The sequence below is a fragment of the Tachypleus tridentatus genome, chromosome 13, assembly GCF_004210375.1.
Source record: "Tachypleus tridentatus isolate NWPU-2018 chromosome 13, ASM421037v1, whole genome shotgun sequence".
Taxonomy (NCBI): Eukaryota; Metazoa; Arthropoda; class Merostomata; order Xiphosura; family Limulidae; genus Tachypleus; species Tachypleus tridentatus.
Genome location: NC_134837.1, coordinates 6,448,296 through 6,463,370, shown reverse-complemented (window position 1 = coordinate 6,463,370; position 15,075 = coordinate 6,448,296). Strand labels below are relative to the sequence as shown.

At 31.0% G+C, this 15,075-nt stretch overlaps 1 long non-coding RNA gene across 1 annotated transcript; it reads left to right on the top strand.

Annotated features, from left to right (window-relative positions):
- Nucleotides 1-8,165: 8,165 nt before the first annotated feature.
- On the top strand, nucleotides 8,166-14,623 carry LOC143239382 (uncharacterized). The gene is made up of 2 exons (XR_013021153.1): nucleotides 8,166-8,272; nucleotides 14,451-14,623. It is a non-coding gene; the product is annotated as an uncharacterized LOC143239382 (long non-coding RNA).
- The last annotated feature ends 452 nt before the right edge of the window (nucleotides 14,624-15,075 follow it).

The window sequence follows — 15,075 nt, the reverse complement described above, 5'->3', positions numbered from 1 at the left end:
ATAACTACCAGGTGTTGTAACTGTAACACTTTCAACATTCAGACAAATGAATAACTGTAACACTTTCAACATTCAGACAAATGTATAACCACCAGGTGTTGTAACTGTAACACTTTCAACATTCAGACAAATGAATAACTGTAACACTTTCAACATTCAGACAAATGTGTAACCACCAGGTGTTGTAACTGTGACACTTGCAACATTCAGACAAATGTATAACCACCAGGTGTTGTAACTGTGACACTTGCAACATTCAGACAAATGTATAACCACCAGGTGTTGTAACTGTGACACTTGCAACATTCAGACAAATGTATAACCACCATGTGTTGTAACTATGACACTTTCAACATTCAGACAAATGTGTAAAATCAGATATTGTAACTCGTATTATACTTCACGGTGAGAGATAAGCTTTTTTTTATTGATTTTGTCACAAAATTTATATTTCTGACTTTGTTTTAACAAAATAATATTGTAATTGGGCCTATACTATAACAATAACTATCGATACAGATGTGACAATAAAAGTCGCAGTTACGACAAAGAATAGTACACTTCCACCGAACCGAAATTCCGCCTTTAAAAGAAATCATGTTTCATGTTTGTTGTATTTTATTCAATGTTTCCTCATGTCAGTGTTTGCAAAATAATAAAGTAAAATAAACTGTATAAATTATCATTAACGTTGTTCAGATAACAATAAGATATGCAAACGCGTCTAAAAAGTATATGTTTGTGTAAAATATCAGAACTAAATACTATATTTATATACATTTACAAAATTGCAAGTGATTATGTAACGTATTTTACAGTACTGTGTATTGTTTAGAGTACTAAAGAGTGGTCAATCTCACTATTCGTTGGTAAGAGTAGCCCAAGAGTTGGCGGTGGGTGGTGATGGCTAGCTGCCTTCCCTCTAGTCTTAAACTACTAAATTAGGAATAGCTAGTGCAGATAACCCTCGTGTAGCTTTGTGCAAAATTAAAATCAAACCGAGAGATAGTGTGTATATATATATACAGTAGTTTGCAAAGGCGTTAGGGCAAAATCAAAACTTAGATTTCAGGCTGTTTTCACAGAACAATAGTAAATAAATCACAGGTGAAACGTCAAAACTTTATTAACCTTCATATTTAGCAGAGGAGAAAATCAGTGAAAGTAACTGAGTTCAACAAACAGTTGATATCTCATGTGCCCGCTTTAACAACTGCAGACACTCTTTCAGGTATTGTTGTAACACATTTAATCAAAGTGTCCTTTAGAATTTTACTTAAAATGTCTTTAATACATCCCAAAAAGTTTATTTGAAATAACTTTCGATTTGTTAAAATTAGATCTATCAAATGTCTCCTCAATCAATCCTCTAAGAGAGCCTTTGTATCATTTGAATAACTTCAACAATCCCTTTCTCAACTAAGTAATTTATGACTGTTGTTATCTTCTTGATAGAAGAATCCTTTACCAATAATATACAAACTAGTAGTACTTGTGCTGGTCCTTTATTCCATCTATTTTACAAATATCTTACATCGCTTTAAGAGAAAAGTGCCCCACAACCATCGCACTGCCTCCCTCCATGCTGAATGGTAGGTGCTATGCATTGATATAAGTATATTTCATTTTTCTTCCACCAGACGTACAGGCTGTGCTTTGAATAAAATATTTCAAAGTTTGACTTATCAGTTTATTACACCCTTTTCTATTCATCAACAGTCTGCTTTTGCACTTTTTAGTAAATTTCAATCTCTTGACAATATTTGGAGATCGAAGTAAAAGTTTTTACCTGCAACATGACCCAAGTATTCCATTCTTGTTGACACTTCTTGATACTGTAGATCTGTGGTAGCCTTCCTTCTGTTCTGAAGGCTGCATAAATAAAGATACTTAACGTCAGTATCATTGAGTTTGAGTGTTCTGCCTTTTCCCTTCCTATTTTCAAATTTACCTGTCTCGGTCTAATGATCTAGAGCATATTTGACAGTGTTTGGGGAGCATTTCAAGTCTCGAGCAATTGATCAGAGAATCCAACAAACACTCATATCTATAGCTTTTATGCGAAGTCTCTGCTCTACTAATAATTCTCTATGTTTATAGGACCGTAGCATTACATCAAAACTTAATATATAATGTTAAAATCAGTTTTTATCAAGGTGTTTTTGTGAAATGCTCTTAAATTAATTTCTTTTAGACTAAACTGATACCATATGCTAGCTTCCTTCTGTGTAGTTAGGACACTGCATAGGGTACCAAGACAGATATTTCAGACCCTATATTTGATCAATATGTTCATTCAAGCAAAACCCTTATGACATGTCTTTGGTAAAAGTATCTGGGAATTCTAAAGCATGATAAGTATTCTTATCCTGGTTTATTCAATTGTTATCAGGAATCAGTGAAATATTACCATAAGGTTCAAATTTACATTCTGTAATGACATGGAAGAATTAGTCTAATAAAATGTTAGAATGACAGAATATTCTCTTATCCTAACACTTTAACACATTACTATATTTCCGGACAGACGTTATGTATATACATGTATTTTCGAGAGAATGTGTGTGAATATTATATACATGCGATTCAGAAGGATACTGGGGTAGTGTGTTTGTATACCGAGAGAGAGATAGTGTGTATATTTACATGTTATTCCGAGGACAATAATGTGTTTCTTATTTCCCTCGGTGGTTCAAAGGTAATATTGAAACCTATAACGATAAAATTCATGATTCTATCCCGTGGTAGTTCATTGTGCAGCTTTGCAATGAACAACATTTAAAACGGCTATTCTGTATAAAAGTGTGTTAATCCTATGTTCCACTGATTCATTTCTCTAGGAAAGAGTACATAACATGCAGAACATAAAATTAAGGAGGCCTTGATTATCAAATACTGGTTTACTGTCACACATCATATGCTTCATAAGTCATAAATTGACCACGCAGACAAAAAAAAACAATAAGTTTGTTGCAAGAACATATCAACTTACTTATGCAAAGTAACTTCGATGATTATTTTAGAAAATGCTATAAAACGACATATCTATATAAGTTTCTAGTCGATGTTATAATAGCTGACATACTGATGGTTTACTCTCTATCTTAAGGTCACTCTTCACTATATCTAATAATGCTATAAAACGACATATCTTTATAAGTTTCTAGTAGATGTTATAGTAGCTAACATACCAATGGTTCACTCTCTATCTTAAGGTCACTCTTCACTATATCTAATAATGCTATAAAACGACATATCTTTATAAGTTTCTAGTAGATTTTATAGTAGCTAACATACTGATGGTTCACTCTCGATCTTAAGGTCACTTTTCACTATATCTAATAATGCTATAAAACGACATATTTTTATAAGTTTCTAGTAGATGTTATAGTAGCTAACATACCGATGGTTCACTCTCTATCTTAAGGTCACTCTTCACTATATCTAATAATGCTATAAAACGACATATCTTTATAAGTTTCTAGTAGATTTTATAGTAGCTAACATACTGATGGTTCACTTTCTATCTTAAGGTCACTCTTCACTATATCTAATAATGCTATAAAACGACATAGTTTTATACATTTCTAGTAGACGTTGTAGTAGCTAACATACCGATGGTTCACTCTCTATCTTAAGGTCACTCTTCACTACATCTAATAATGCTATAAAACGACATAGTTTTATAAGTTTCTAGTAGATGTTGTAGTAGCTGACATAAAGTAGCTGATGGTTCACTCTCTATCTTAAGGTCACTCTTCACTATATCTAATAATGCTATAAAACGATATATCGTTATAAGTTTACAGTAGATGTTATAGTAGCTAACATACCGATGGTTCACTCTCTATCTTAAGGTCACTCTTCACTATATCTAATAATGCTATAAAACGACATATCTTTATAAGTTTCTAGTAGATTTTATAGTAGCTAACATACTGATGGTTCACTCTCTATCTTAAGGTCACTCTTCACTATATCTAATAATGCTATAAAACGACATATCTTTATAAGTTTCTAGTAGATTTTATAGTAGCTAACATACTGATGGTTCACTTTCTATCTTAAGGTCACTCTTCACTATATCTAATAATGCTATAAAACGACATAGTTTTATACGTTTCTAGTAGTTGTTGTAGTAGCTTACAAACTGATGGTTCACTCTCTATCTTAAGGTCACTCTTCAATATGTCTAATAATGCTATAAAACGACATAGTTTTATACATTTCTAGTAGACGTTGTAGTAGCTAACATACCGATGGTTCACTCTCTATCTTAAGGTCACTCTTCACTACATCTAATAATGCTATAAAACGACATAGTTTTATAAGTTTCTAGTAGATGTTGTAGTAGCTGACATAAAGTAGCTGATGGTTCACTCTCTATCTTAAGGTCACTCTTCACTATATCTAATAATGCTATAAAACGATATATCGTTATAAGTTTACAGTAGATGTTATAGTAGCTAACATACTGATGGTTCACTCTCTATCTTAAGGTCACTCTTCACTATATCTAATAATGCTATAAAACGATATATCGTTATAAGTTTACAGTAGATGTTATAGTAGCTAACATACTGATGGTTCACTCTCTATCTTAAGGTCACTCTTCACTACATCTAATAATACTACAAAACGACATAGCTTTATACATTTCTAGTAGATGTTGTAGTAACTAACATACTGATGGTTACACTCTCCATCTTAAGGTCACTCTTCACTATATCTAATAATGTTATAAAACGACATATCTTTATACGTTTCTAGTAGATGTTATAGTAGCTAACATACTGATGGTTCACTCTTTATCTTAAGGTCACTCTTCACTATATCTAATAATACTACAAAACGACATATCTTTACACGTTTCTAGTAGATGTTGTAGTAGCTAACAAACTGATGGTTCACTCTCTATCTTAAGGTCACTCTTCACTATATCTAATAATGCTATAAAACGACATATCTTTATAAGTTTCTAGTAGATGTTATTGTAGCTAACATACTGATGGTTCACTCTCTATCTTAAGGTCACTCTTCACTATATCTAATAATGTTATAAAACGACATATCTTTATACGTTTCTAGTAGATGTTATAGTAGCTAACATACTGATGGTTCACGCTCTATCTTAAGGTCACTCTTCACTATATCTAATAATGCTATAAAACGACATATCTTTATACGTTTCTATTAGATGTTATAGTAGCTAACATACTGATGGTTCACTCTCTATCTTAAGGTCACTCTTCACTGTATCTAATAATGCTATAAAACAACATAGCTTTATAAGTTTCTAGTAGATGTTGTTGTAGCTAACATACTGATGGTTCACTCTTTATCTTAAGGTCACTCTTCATTATATCTAATAATACTACAAAACGACATAGCTTTATACGTTTCTAGTAGATGTTACAGTATCTAACATACAGATGGTTCACTCTCTATCTTAAGGTCACTCCTCACCATATCTAATAATACTACAAAACGACATAGCTTTATAAAACGGCATATCTTTGTAAGTTACTAGTGGATGTTATAGGCCTATGCTATTAAACCTTCCTTTTCTCAGCGATATCAAGTAAAATAAAAATGAGATTTAATATATTAAGTATAGATATCACAAAATAAAATAAAATGTGTAATTTACAGTGGAGCGCCATTAAGCCGCGGACGAGTAAACCGCAAAATCGCTTAAGCCGCTGTAACAAGTCTTGTGAGTGATGTGAGCGAGGATTATCGCGGCTCACCGCTAATTTAAGAACGTGTAAAAACGCGGCTTACGAATTTAATCCTGGCTTTATAACTTCAAGGGGATATTTTAAAAGGACTTGCTTTAATTTGGGAAATATATAAAATATATTACAATAGAGATCGACCGTTAATCTACCTTATCCGCTCTCTATGTCAGCTTTATGGAGGCCGCCATTGTTACCGAATCACACCTCTCCATACATTAAAGTTAATCCGCGGTAAATCCGTGAAAAAAGTGATCAATAATTAAAGTATTATTTTTAATTCGATAATCCGATATAATGATCACGCAATGGCGGATGAGGCTCCTCGGCGGAGCTGTTGGCGACTTCGGCTTTTCAGTCACAAAGGTTTAAGCCGCGGTTAAGCAGGTTGAATCCCCAAATACCGCGGCTTAACGGCGCTACACTGTATTTATCAGTCTTCTGTAATAATATCCATAACGTCAAAATGTTGTCACTTCACAGAAGGTATTGACGGATGATAAGAAAGAATAAAGTTGCTTGGAGTAGTCAGTTTTGCTTAGGCCCGGTATGGCCAGGTGGTTAAAGCGCTGGACTCGTAATCTGTGGGTTGCGGGTTCGAATTCCCGTCACACCAAACATGCTCGCACTTTCAGTCGTGGGGGTGTTATAATGTTCCAGTCAATCACACTATTCGTTGGTAAAAGAGTAGCCCAAGAGTTGGAGGTGGGTGGTAATGACTAGCTTCCTTCCTTCTAGTTTTACACTGCTAAATTAGGGACGGCTAGCGCAGATAGCCTTCGTGTAGCTTTGCGCGAAATTCAAAAACAGACAGTTTCGCTTGCGAATGACTGTTTTGATCTCGCCACCTTTCATCCTGAAAAATGATAGAATCCAACTTATTATTTCAGCACCTAATTCTCAGGTGATCAATGTGAACATGGACACAAAGGTTTTTCTTGTTGTTTCATCTTATTTTACGTATTCATTGATCACTATGTATTGTTTGAGTAGAAATGAGGAATAATAACTAAAATATATAATTGATTTTGTCCAAAGTTTTTGAGTTGTCTGGGAGAAATTATTTTTATTTTGTAATCTTAATTTTCCAATTTGATTTAGTTAAGACAACCTGTTTACCCAGCCAAGGTTTGAGTATGAACTGATCTGTACTTTTTTCATTGCGGTTTTACCAGTTTCGTCATTATGTTGTGTGTTAAATCTGTTTAGTACCTATGTATATGTAACGTTGTTCAAACTATATGTATTATCGTCTAAACCACATAAACAAAAAATAAACAGTATGTCCAATCTGTAAATATGTACAATAACTGTATCCAGTTTATCATTACATAAGACCTATATTCCGTCTTAACTGACTAATCCACTAAACTAAAGTTTAAAATAAAATACGCAAATTTTTGTCATTTAAATGTTTATGAAGTTTTTTCTTAAACTCCATTAAATTATTTACGTCATCTATATCTGAAGGCAATTCATTCCCAAAGTGAACCACCCTATTAGAGATAAAGCTGTCTTTGCTAAAGATGATTCCTATCCTGTGACAGTTTATGTTTGCGTCCCTTAATACAACCGATCTCAATATTAAATATAAAAAAGGTGATACATCAACACCATCAATTCTCTGAACTCCTTAACCAGATCATTTCTAGCTCTTCGTTTTTTCAAGAGTACACACATTCAGATATTTTAATCTCTTCTCCTAAGACAAGCTTTCTATCCTAGGTATATTCCTATTAGCCCTCCTCTAGACTCATTCAAACAGTTCAATACCCTTTCGAAGACAAGGTGCTCATGATTGAAAACAATCTGAACTGACAATTGATCCATACAATGAAATTATAAGTTTTTTGGGCTTGAATTCCATATTTTATTTGTTTTGCTTGCTTGTTTATAGTTTAGCACAAAGCTACACATTGGACTTTGTCCATCACAGGTATTGAAACCTGGTATCTAGCGTTGTAAATCCGCAGACATACCGCTGTGCCACAGCAGTGCTTTATTCTTTTAGATACAACCTAAAGTCTTATTCACGTTAGCACTAATAACATCACACTCCTTGGAGGCTTAAGAGATTGATAAATCAGGACACCAAGTTTCATTTCTTCCATAGTGCTATTGGTATTAGTCCAATCTAAGTTATCAAATTACGATAAACCACATATATTACCTTGCATTTATTATAAATGTGAAAGATATGAAAGTACAGTATTATATTATTCTGTAATGAAGATATAGCGAAACATATTAATATATGGATTTTACATTTAGTGTATGAGAGCTCTTTTAAACAAATACGTTTAAGGAAGCATGTCTTAGCAATTTAAAAAAATCATAATGTTAGACTTGTACTTTCTGTAACTTCATAAACCTTAGGTGTCGCTAATAATACGTTGTATTTGGCCGAGGGTCGTTTATTTGGAAAAGTTTTTCAGATTTTTTGTTTTGTTCTTAAAACAATAAGAAGAAAGTGTTGGTTACTACATTTTAGTAATTCGAAATGCCAAGAGAAAGAAAAACGCCAAAATTTAAAGGTTAATTTGTAGACTTGATGTTTTATATGTTATTTATTCGTACAACTCATATAAAATTATAGAGGTGTATAAATGTAATTATAATAATGAAATATTATTACATCATGTATGTAGTATACTGGTACTAGTAAGATTAGAGTTGTTGTCCTTTTGATAAGAATGTTAATAGTTAATCTTAAATATAGATAAGACACTGCGTGTAACGTAACCGCTCTTTTAATATAATGTTTCATTCTTTACTTAGGTTAAAGAAGTACTGGCGTAATACTATTTTCACAGCAAAAGATGTAGTAATTGCATACATCGTACTATTGTAATGTTAAAATTGACCTGTTTAGAAAGTGCTCAGTTTTACAATTTAAACTTAAAAAAACTCGTAAGAATGTCACCTATATAGCTCAGAACTAAAATTAGAAAAATGTAATTTAAATTCATGAAATCAATTGAAACTGTCACTAATAATAATGAGGCTGATCTTGAAATCAATACTACCTCATGTTAGTCGTAAAAACTTAAAAAGGGAATAATATTGATACTTTATTAAAAATTGGCTAATTGTTTCAAACCTTATGACTATCTAATATTATTAACATTTAAATTTGTTTGTACAGTGTAGCTGTATTTTTTATATACAGTTTTAACACTCCTATTGATTTCAAAGATCTCCTCCATTTTGTGACTTGTCATGTTCTAATGGAACTAACACAGCTGTTTAATTTAATTCAAACTTCAAAGGTTATTTCTCTTTCATACTTCTTTCTTCTCATAGCCTTTTATTTTTGGTACAGTAATTGTATATTCTGATTTTCTTTAGTTTTAATGGTGTGACAGACTAAAATAAATTGGTGCTATAACTGTGGACAAACAAAAACATTATATTAAAATATAACAGAAATCAAAAGTAAAAACTCAACTACAAATACTTACAAGAAACCTGTGTGTGGCCAACACTAGGTATAAATGTGAATAAGCAATATGGCATCAGTCTCAGTGTTATTAATTTCAATAACAATTATTAGGAAAAACAAACAGAATAAGAAAACCTAATTTTGAAAAAACATGATGTTCAAAAATCAAACTGCTTCTCAAGATCAGTTACGATGTTGTGTGTTAGGGTGTGAGATATGAAATATTACAGTTATTTTGTTGTGGTTTTATTTATTCTTTAACTTATTATATCTTTCCAGTGTTTAGTTTAGCTATGAATGTGTAGTTTTATCAAAGTATTAACTTACCTTCTGGCTAGAGCATATTGATTTTGGGTATTATGTATTATGAAACTGAAACAAGCTTTCCCTAATGATAATAAGTTGATGTTGTGAAATATTATGAAAGTTTGAGTCAATAGCTAGTCACATGAGATGTAATTTCATTATCTAACCACTAAATAAAAACCTGTCATTGGTTTTAGTTAATGAGATTGTTAGAATTATTACTTAATATTGTTATTGATCAGAAGTGGTTTAATCTTGGAATATTGCAGTTTTTAAATCAGAATTTTTTTCTTCTTCTGATTCTTTTATTAGTTCCTTTATGTATTGAAATTAATAACACTGAGATGTGCATTGTTTTGTTTGTAAATGTTTGTAAGTTTTATTTTGTTTCTCTTGTATTTTAACAAATTTTGTTTTGTTTGACTCTAGTTGTAGCAGTGTTCTAACCTGTTACAAAGCTGCATTTTCTATTGTTTTCAAATCTAAAAATTCTGTTACTTCTATTTCTTTCATTTTCTCTGTTTTACAAGTGTTATATTTATGTTAGTTAAAATCCATATTGAACTTTCTATGAATTTAAAAAAACAGCAGTAAAAATTCCAAGTTCCCTGGTTACAAATGTTTTTCTGTAGTTCTGGTATTCCAGTAGAAGTAATTGTTTGATATACAGATTTAGTCTTGGAGATTCTATGTTTCTGTTGGTGATACATAAATGTGAATAGTATCATATCAGGAAAATTTAATTTCTTTATTATGATGGCTATGTCTTTGCAACAGGTGCTATAAAGACAAGTCAGGACAAGTATTATCCCTTTATTTTCTAAGATTTAGAAAGTTGTACTTTGTATATTTATAAGCCCTTTGAAATCTACTTACAATAATCTGTACACCTGTTTACACATTTGAATGTACACTTAACAGTCAAATATTTCTATTTGCTCTTTGAAAAATGATCAAGTTTCCTGTCAACATAAATATAGAATTATTCCTCATAGATTCTTGTATGGGAAGAAGATTTTTAGGAAGATTCATAGATCTTGGGTTTGAAGTGCCCAAGGTTATGACATGGAAGATGTTTTAATATTGGACTTCAGAAAAGGGACAGTTAAAAAAATGTACTGAATATTTTAAATATAATATTGAGGGACAACAAGAAACTTGTTGGTCTACCTAGGCCATCCTCTAAACTAAATATATTAAGTAATAAAAATTAAAGAAATAAGCCTCATAGCCAACCATTATCATTCATATAGTTATCAACCTTTATCTTCAAATCACTTAAATTCACTGCTTCTGTAACATCTGAAGGCAACTTTTATCGAAGGCTGACCATTTTCTTAGAAAAATTAAACTGTCCTAGCTGAAGGTGACTCATACCTTCTCACAGTGTATATTTATGTCACCTTATCCTACCATTTTCACAATTAAGTATAAAGAAGATGATTCATCAACAGTATTAATTCTAACTCCATGACTATGACCATTGCAAGTAGGTATGTAACTATCATGAAAATTCTTTACAAAAATGAAATACTTTCAAATTTGACTTGAACAATCATAAGACTGTAGTTTGTGAGAAAATCATTGATTATTTAATGTTATTTGCACTCAAGCTGAATATCTCATGTGCAAGGTGATTTTTCATGTTTATTATAAAAACTTGTGGTAAAACATTTATTATTTAATGTTATTTGCACTCAGGCTGAATATCTCATGCAAGGTGATTTTTCATGTTTATTATAAAACTTGTAGTAAAACATTGCTTATTTAATGTTATTTGCACTCAGGCTGAATATCTCATGCAAGGTGATTTTTCATGTTTATTATAAAACTTGTAGTAAAACATTACTTATTTAATGTTATTTGCACTCAGGCTGAATATCTCATGCAAGGTGATTTTTCATGTTTATTATAAAAACTTGTAGTAAAACATTGCTTATTTAATGTTATTTGCACTCAGGCTGAATATCTCATGTAAGGTGTTTTTTCATGTTTATTATAAAAACTTGTAGTAAAACATTGCTTATTTAATGTTATTTGCACTCAGGCTGAATATCTCATGTTCAAGGTGTTTTTTCATGTTTATTAAGAACTACTATTTCTTATCTAAAGTTTTTTACTGTAAACATTTACATTTTATGTTCCATTTTCTCATTTATATTATTAACTCCAGATATAATTATCAATATGCAGTGCAATTAAATATAAAGTCTTACTGACAACAGATGTTTAAAAGGTATTTAGGATGTTTTAGCAAATACACAAGTAATATTTGAGATTTTTAGGATGAAGAACAGATTTTGTAATCATAACGTGAAATCACTTTGCACTCAGATTAGTAATGAAAAACTTTTGAGAAACAAGTCTTAGTAAATATATCTCATTAAAAAATTATTTTTTTTGTATACAAAATACTTGTTTGCTAAAAGTCCACCAAATTTGGTGAAGATACACACGTATCAAAGGTTATAGTGCAAATATTTAACATATACTTATGTGTAAACGAACTTGTGTGTTACATCAAGCCTATCATGAAAGGGTTAATTGAAACACTAATTGTTTGAGACTGCTCTATGTGTGTTTCTATAACTGTTTCCACCACTGGGTACTTGCATACAGTTACATGTGTGTGTAATTTAGCCTTTGACTTGTGTACAAGCTCTAACAATATGTAAAACTTATATGTAAGTCATGAATTTTATGTTCTCTATAGTTCAGATGGATAATATGAAAATGAAAAACATTAGGTGGGAGTAGTCAAACTCACTATGCATGTTTCTTGCATTTAGGAGTATCCTTATGAAAGAATATACCATGTTTCTCTAGAATCACCCCCAAAATATATTTCTAACCTTAACCCTTCAGTAAGTGGTCTGAGGTAGAGTATGGTTCCAAAACTGTCTGTTATAACATTGTTGGAGATAAGCAGTAGCTGTACATAATTTTTTAATACTAATTTCTTAAAAGAATAACAAGGTTCTAATTTATATCAACTCTTCCACTTTCATGTTTATAGATGAAAATTCTTACATTATCAGGTGTGTTTTTGATGCATAGTAAGATGACACATTTTATTATTTAATTTCTTATCTGAAACTATTAAACTTTAGAAAGTTTCAAGGGGGTTATCTTTTCTCTCTGGTGGTATAAGGTAAAAACTCCCATCATACAGGGAACATACGAGTGTCTGTCCTTAAATTCAATAAAATAGTATAGTAGTAGTCTATCATTTTAAGACATTGGACATAAACCTGACATGATACACAAAATTATCAGTGAAACGTGTTTACAATCATGAGATGCACTGTTTTTGTGTTGTACATTTATACATTATCAAATAATTTTCGTGTCAGATATAATGTGCAGGGTAAAGTTTTATATTTATGTAAAATGGTTGGTATGGATAGAAAGCTCTATGTAGAGGAGCAAACAACATTTTGATCTTCTTCGGTCATCATCAGAATGTTTATAAAATCTCACTGGAGTTCTGATAGGAGTAGGATTTACACTTCATGAATTTATGTTTCTAAAAATTATTATACATTGTGTACATGATTTAACAAAATGTATCAGGTTTCTTTCCATTATTATTTCTAGCAAAATTCACCCCTTGTTTTAACTTATTTAATCCTTAGATAATTTTTTATAACTGTTTTTAATGCTTCATGTAGTAGATATGTTCTGATAACTAGTATGTTTTAAAGGGCTAGTCATGTTCTAACACTAGTATGTTTTAAAGGGTTAGGTATGTTTTGATACTAGTATGTTTTAAAGGGTTAGGTATGTTTTGATACTAGTATGTTTTAAAGGGTTAGGTATGTTTTGATACTTGTATGTTTTAAAGGGTTAGGTATGTTTTGATAACCAGTATGTTTTAAAGGGTTAGGTATGTTTTGATACTTGTATGTTTTAAAGGGCAGGTATGTTTTGATACCAGTATGTTTTAAAGGGGTAGGTATGTTTTGATAACCAGTATGTTTTAAAGGGGTAGGTATGTTTGATACTTGTATGTTTTAAAGGGGTAGGTATGTTTTGATACTTGTATGTTTTAAAGGGCAGGTATGTTTTGATACCAGTATGTTTTAAAGGGTTAGGTATGTTTTGATACCTGTATGTTTTAAAGGGTCAGGTATGTTTTGATACCTGTATGTTTGAAAGGGCAGGTATGTTTTGATACCAGTATGTTTTAAAGGGTTAGGTATGTTTTGATACTTGTATGTTTTAAAGGGTTAGGTATGTTTTGATACTTGTATGTTTTAAAGGGTTAGGTATGTTTTGATACCAGTATGTTTTAAAGGGGTAGGTATGTTTTGATACCAGTATGTTTTAAAGGGGTAGGTATGTTTTGATACTTGTATGTTTTAAAGGGGTAGGTATGTTTTGATACTTGTATGTTTTAAAGGGGTAGGTATGTTTTGATACTTGTATGTTTTAAAGGGGTAGGTATGTTTTGATACTTGTATGTTTTAGAGGGTTAGGTATGTTGTAATATTAATATGTTTTAAAGTGTTGGGTGTGTTAAAATCTAGCATGTTCTAAAGTATAGGTATATTCTAATACTAGCATGTTCTAAAGGATAGGTATGTTCTAATACTAGTATGTTCCAAAGGATAGGTATATTCTAATACTAGTATGTTCTAAAGGATAGGTATGTTCTAATACTAGTATGTTCAAAAAAGTAACGTATTTGATTACAAGAAATAATTGTTAGTTTGATTGATTTCTGTTTATTTTCTGTTCAGGAAAGAATTACTGCAAATGTTGTTCACATTATGAAGGTTCATATAAAAATGTTGAATTATAACATATTTTGGTTCTGGGGTTGAATGATGCTTGTGTTCCTTGACATGAAGTGCTGTATTTGTTTTATTTATTTGTGAGGTGAATAAAAAAAAAGATGTTTCATATTAGAAAGTTGGAACTTGAATAAGTTCTTGCTTGTTATATCATTTATTTTATATTAGATGGAGATGTTGATAGTGGAGGAAATGACCTTAAGGGAAGTAACGAGCCAGAAAGTCCATCTGTTAAAAAAAGAAGATCCTCCAGCACTGGACCGTCAACACAAGTAAATTTTCAACAGCCAAAGATAAATTTAAACCATTTCTTTTTAGTGACTTGAAAAAGTAGTAGTAGTTAAAAGTGGTATTAGTTAAAAGTAGTAGTAGTTAAAAGTAGTAGTAGTTAAAAGTAGTAGTAGTTAAAAGTGGTATTAGTTAAAAGTAGTAGTAATTAAAAGTAGTAGTAGTTAAAAGTGGTATTAGTTAAAAGTAGTAGTAGTTAAAAGTAGTATTAGTTAAAAGTAGTAGTAGTTAAAAGTAGTAGTAGTTAAAAGTAGTATTAGTTAAAAGTAGTATTAGTTAAAAGTAGTAGTAGTTAAAAGTAGTAGTAGTTAAAAGTGGTATTAGTTAAAAGTAGTAGTAATTAAAAGTAGTAGTAGTTAAAAGTGGTATTAGTTAAAAGTAGTAGTAGTTAAAAGTGGTATTAGTTAAAAGTAGTAGTAATTAAAAGTAGTATTAGTTAAAAGAGGTCACGCACAATAGAAATAAAAATTATTTTTCATGTTTATCAATGCTGAGAACAGGAACA